Here is a 6,660-nt window from a genome sequence, read left to right on the forward strand (position 1 = left end):
CATAGCCAAGAGCCTGTTATAATTATCTAGTTCAAGTGCAGCCACCAGGACTGCCAACCCCCGCCCCCCGCCCTTTCATTATACCTGTGAGATGCACCCATGTGGTTGTTGGTAATAATAGTTCATAGTTTCTTTGTTTTCAGTGCAGTATAACACTCTCTTGTATGACTTTACCAAAACATTTCATTCATTCTACTTTTTATGGCTACTTGAGTTATTTCTAGTTTTTTATTATGATGAATAATGCTGCCATGATAATGGCTGGCACCTGCCTTTTGGTGGACTTGTGCACTAATTTTTCTTACGTACACCAATTCTGGTGGAACTACTGGGCCATGAGGAAGCATAGGTTTCCCAGTGTAGAGATTCACCGATGGGCTTCTAGTCTCCTGCGACCAGTATGAATGTTATCTTCTGTCCCTGCACCTTTGCATCATTCCCTGTACATGTAAAATCCTAGGGGTATTTGATCATTCCAGCCCAGATCCCCTGCCCTCACCCAGCAGCCCTAGGGCAGAGAACACTGTCCTTGTCAGCTTTCATAGGACGCGGGGCTGCTGCCTTCCACAAAGACTCACATCTTGGGATGGGAAATGAGCAAACCATGAATCTGGGATGTTCTACTCAGTCAGTGAGACCTCTCCTTACATGTGCCTCCAGAACAGGAGACCAGAGCACAAGGCCAGGGCTCTTAGGGGCTGGGCCCCAAGCCAAGGAGCTTCAACGAGAGGAGGTAAGAAGGAAAGGTCTGGGCCATGGTAAGGGCTGAGATAGGAAAGGAGTCAGTGACATAGTGTCGTGCCTGCTGTTCACACCTTTATGTTTCGTGTCATTTAAACGGAAAAACATTTTTTGCAAATGAATTTTTATGTGTGATGCTAATAACCTACTCCTGACCCTAAGATGCAACCGAATATAAAATCTGCCGTTGATTGAACACTCTAGGTCAGGAATAAAGAATTGGATGGTGAGCTTCTTGTTGATGGCACAGAAATTGTTCTAATGAGGGAAAATTAATACATTTTCTACAATTCAGACAACAAGTCCTATAAAACAGATCAAAAGGTCTGTGATTCAGGGGGAAGTGGTGAGGTGGGCTGGGACCCATCCCCTCCCCTTCCCACGGTGGTTCCTAAGGCAGCTTCTCGGGGGCCCTGGGAACTCCTTTCCGTGGGCATAACAGGAGGTCTGGCTTTTGGAATCAGGCAGACGTGCGGCTTTGAGCAACTAGCTTTACCTCTGAGCTTCGGCTTCCCCATCCGGGGACAATGAAATGTACTTATTAGGAGGATCACAATAAGTTCTTGCAAACCACCAGGCACAATGCCTGGCCTGTTCCAGGCAGGCGGACAAGGTTTAGTTGTCTTCCACTTCCCTGTGGCCCGCAGACAGTAGCGATGGATTCTGGTTTGCTTGACCATCTGTTGGATAAAATGGATGAGGAATCAAAAGCGAGGTGCTCAGCGCTGGGAAGGAACGGCACGATGCTTGGCCTGTTTCCCACTCGTGATTGACACCAGCCGCTGAGGTCTTCGAGGGGTCGATAAATAATAACCTCTTTCTTCTGCTCCTGACTACAGAAGCAGTGGAGAGATGCGGCACATAGGGAGATGGATAGCAGAACGTCATCTGTACCACCAATAAGACTGATGGCAGGTCGTGGCCAAAGGGATCTGCTAATACTCTTTGCCCCTCTAGACCTCTAGACTGGGAGAAGCCAGCCTGGGGAGGGTCTGGGCCCCGCTCCACCCACGGGTTCTTACCACCTGTCACATGAGCGAGTGCCTGGAATGTTGCTCTCAAGGAGGGCCCTCTGTGGACAAAGGAAACAAGGGGAGGAAAACATCCTCACAACCGTGCTCTGCCCTCCCGCCCCCATACCTGCCTGATTCCCAATCCGTCACGCAGTGGCATAACCCTATAATCCTTTAAGAATGACTTTAGGGGCTTGTTTCCAGTTCTTTTCATTCCCCCAATCTACACTTCTCAGATTCCACCATTTCCATTCCTTGGAATGCCCAAATGACACATTCTCTAGGAAGCCCATTTATTTATTTGTTTGTTTGTTTTTAAAGATTTTATTTATCTATTCATGAGAGACACAGAGAGGCAGAGACACAGGCAGAGGGAGAAGCAGGCTCCATGCAGGGAGCCCGACGCAGGACTCGATCCTGGGACTCCAGGATCCACCCAGGTGTCCCTATGAAGCCCATTTAAAATGACAGGCTCCCACAGAATCAGAGAAGAAAATGTTTGCAGATTACATATGTGATACAGGATTAATATTCACAATACACACAGAACTCCTAAAACTCAACGACAAAAAGCCCAATTTAAAAATGGGCAAAGGTTGGAGCAGCTTAGTTGGTTAAGCATCTGCCTTCGGCTCAGTCATGATCCTGGGATTGAGCTCTGCTTCAGGCTCCCTGCTCCGTGGGGAGTCTGCTGCTCATTCTCCTGCTGCTCCTGCTGGCTCTCTCTCTCTCTCTGTCTCTGTCTCTCTCTCTGTCTCTCTCTCTCTCTCTCTCTCTCTCTCTCACACACACACACACACACACACACACACAAATAAACAGGGAGGCCTGCATGGGTCAGTGGTTGAGCGTCTGCCTTCAGCTCAGGTCGTGATCCTGGAGTCCCAGGATCAAGTCCCACATCCGGCTCCCCGCAGGGAGCCTGCTTCTCCCTCTGCCTGTGTCCCTGCCTCTCTCCTGTGTCTCTCATGAATAAGTAAATAAAATCTTTTAAAAAAAAAATCTTAAAAAGAATTAAAATAAAAATGGGCAAAGGACTTGCATGGATATTTCTCCAAAGAAGATCATAATATGCATATGAAAAGACACTCAGCATCATGAATCACTAGAAAAATGCAAGTCACAACCACAGTCACAACCAAGTGAGGGTTGCCTGTGTGGCTCAGTGGTTTAGCATCTGCCTTTGGCTCAGGTCATGATCCTGGGGTTCCGGGATCATGTCCCACATCAGGCTCCCTGCAGGGAGCCTGCTTCTCCCTCCTCCTATGTCTCTGCCTCTCTCTGTGTGTCTCTCATAGATAAATAAATAAAACTTTTAAAACAAAACAAAACCACAATGAGATACCACTTCACACCCATCCAATTGGCCACTATAAAAAAACAGAACCAACCAAAAAAAAACAAAAAACAGAAAACAAATGTCAGTGAGGATGCGGATCTCCTACTGGAAAGTGGTACCGGGTAACCCAGGTAACCCAGGTGATAGAATCATGTTATCCATCATTTTTCCAGTCGGAGAATGGGCACCATCGAAGCACATTCTACTCATGAGTAAAGTGAGGCATGGAAAGGGGTCATGACTTTTCCACAGCTCAAGAAGACTGGCTCAGAGGCCACATTCAGAGAAAGCAGCCAAACCAATAAGAAAGGCACACCAGCTCTCAATTTTCAATTTCCAGAAAATGCGAGATTCATCTGCAGCTCTTCTTCTTTTTTTTTTTTTTTTTTAGCATTTGTCCTCAGGGAAAACCTTATTCAACTTACAGTTTTTTCTAAAAAAATACTTCATGTTTCTAGCAATGTCATTGCTAGATTTCATACATCTTTTTTCTAATTGAAACCTAGTTTGGATCTAATAGACAAGAAGAGTGTAAGATTGGGATGAGGGAGAGTGAAGGATTGGGGGAATGGTTGAGGTTTCACACAAAACCTATTTTCTTAATGACTTAAAAAAGTACCTTGAAATTTCCAGGTAAATATCACGAAGGTGCCCACCTTTATGAGGCAAGTTTTTTAACTATGATTTCCTGGGGGCCTCGGGAGACAGATCTCTTCCTGGCTTTAACAGCCTCACACAATCACTCTGCTTGTGTGATTGTCCCTGTTGGCCTGCAGCTTTATCATCCAGACAGATTAGGGGGGTGGAGGGTGGGTAAATTAGAAGGGTTAGATGATCTCTTTCAGAGCTATGCTCGCTGGGCAATCAGACTGTTTTCGCCTAGTTTGTGTGGTGGAGATGCAAGATGGCAAAGAATTCTAAAGATGCTTCTTTTTTTGTCTTTTTAAAGATTTTATTTATTTATTCATGAGAGGCACAGAGAGAGAGGGAGGCAGAGACACAGGCAGAGGGAGAAGCAGGCTCCATGCAGGGAGCCAGATGCAGGACTCGATCCTGGGACTCCAGGATCATGCCCTGGGCCAAAGGCAGATGCTCAACCGCTGAGCCACCCAGGGATCACTCTAAAGATGCTTCTATTCACATTTTATATGCTATGTTTGGCTTTTGGGTGACTAATGGAGGACGAGGGACAGGAGCTCCTCGAAGGTATCCCTTGTAGCAGAAGGGGCTTGGCGAGACAAAGGCACCATAACTGTATGTGGAATCTGTGGTGCTGGGCGCTCTGCGACACATCAGAATGGGCAGGGGCTCTGTGTTTTGGTGCCTGGTGCTGGAGGCAGTGGCAGGACCATGCACATGATGAGAAAGCTTTAAGGGCAGAGGACAGCCACAAGGGACCTGGAGTAAATGAGCCTGTATTAGATCTCACATGAGACCCCCTTGGGGCTCCCAGAAATAACTGGGTCAGATTCTATGGGGAAGGAGGTGGGATCCTGCCCGGGCAAGTGAGGACAACCAGCCTGTGACATCTGAGATGTGACTGCACATGCGGTGAGAAGTGGAGAAGTTCCAGAGGCAGATTAATTAACTTTTAAAACAAACTGATGAAAAGCTATTTAAAAAATGAAATAGTGCCACGTCCCCTCAATGTGTAGCGCACATAGATACTTCAGACAAACTGAAGTCTGGAGAACATTCACTTGATTTCACTTCGGGCCGACATAGGAAGTGTGTGGTTAAACAAGCCGACTTTGGGTTTAGAGTTAAATTGAACGATGTAATGGATATCTGGATTTATTTCAGGATTCAGCAAATTTGGGTCTACATCGTGGAAATAATAATCCAGCTCTTCTCTGCACTGGTCAGATGCCATCTGGAGAATGAATGAAGGAATGAATGAGTTTATTTGTAAGATCCTTTGTTTATTTATTTGATAGAGTTGTGCACATGGGAGAGAGAGAAAGCATGAGTTGGGGGAGAGGCAGAGGAGGAGGGAGAGGCAGATTAGCCCCCCAGCAGGGAGGCCCATGCAGGGCTCCATCGCAGGACTCTGGGACAGATGCTTAATCAACTAAGCCACTCAGGTGCCCTTTACCGGGAGAATTTACCCCCAAGAGCCATGTTTTAGGAGGACATGAACAAATTGCTGTGAAGTCAGGCGATGGCAACTGGGCGGAGGGAAAGATCTAGAAATCTGTTTTCTGAGAAATTAAAGATATGGAAATATTTGCAAAGGATCATCAGAGCTGTGAGTGTCCGAAGAGCTGCTGGATGGGAAAAGAGGTTGAGCTTGCCCTGTAATGTTCCAGAAGGTAGAATTTGAACCATAGAAAGGAAAGTTATAAGGACAGAGGTCTTGGCTCTATTTAGGAAAGAACTTTCTATCTGACTGCTTTTTCCAAAGAGGCTGGCCTGAGCTGGGAGCTAAGTCCTTTGGATTTGTGCGAGGCAGGGTCCATTAGCTGTGGGAGTCTGAGGCAGAGCCACACCAAGTCTGCCAGGGACAATAGTGCTGAGACCACAGGCACGAATGGAGAAGACGGGAAAAGGGCCAAGCCTCAGGAGCCAGACAGATAGATGGAGAGCCAGCAGTGTTGGCCTAACCTCAGCTGGCTGTCACCCATCGGTGGCTCTATGGAATATGTGCAGAGCCATTATCTTAAAGAGTCCAAGTTATAATAGAGCTGGTCTCTGGCAAAGCCATCCTGTCAGGAAATGTTCTGATCCTAGAGGTGTTCAACAAATGCTTGGTGACCATCCATACTTTCATGGATTCAATTTTATTTTCAAATTTTAATCGTGGTAAAATACGCATGACATAAAACTTACCATCTTAAATTTTCTTACACTGCCGTCGTTTTTAAGTTTACATTTTAGTGGTATTAAGTACGATCTCACTGTTGGACAACAATCCCCACCATCCATCTCTAGAACTTTTCTCCTCTCAAAAAACTGAAAATCTGTCCCCATTAAACACTCACTCCCCATTTCCCCCACCCCCCATTCCCGGGCAACCACCATTTTACTTTGTGTCTCAATGAATTTGACTGTCCGGGGTACCTCACTTAGGTGGAATCATACAGTATTTGTCTCTCTGTGACTGGCTTACTTCACTCAGCATAATGTCCTCAAGTTTCACCCTTGTAGCACGTGTCAGAATTTCCTTCCTTTTGATGGCCGAATAATGTATGTATGCACATTTTGTTTATCCATCCACCCATCAATGGACACTTGGATCAGTTAGGTTGGGTCGATTTTGTACCAGGCCCTCGGGTACTGGAGGACTGGAGTCTATATGATAACTACGATCACATGGTTGCCTTGGGAGTGGGAGAAAGGGCTGGGGCAGGGGAGTGAGGATGTGGCAAGTACATAAGCCGATTTTAATAATAGCCTTTGAATAATAACATTATAAAAAGTCTATGCAGGATACAGTGAGCACACAGTGAAAGGAGACATGAGTTCTGGGGGTGGTACAAAGGGAAAGGAGAGATTATTTCTTAAAGAGGCCATGCCTGAGCTGATGAGATCAATAATCCTAGAGTATCTTTCTTGAAAAGCTTGCAT

Source organism: Vulpes vulpes, chromosome 13 (genome assembly GCF_048418805.1).
Source record: "Vulpes vulpes isolate BD-2025 chromosome 13, VulVul3, whole genome shotgun sequence".
Lineage (NCBI taxonomy): Eukaryota > Metazoa > Chordata > Mammalia > Carnivora > Canidae > Vulpes > Vulpes vulpes.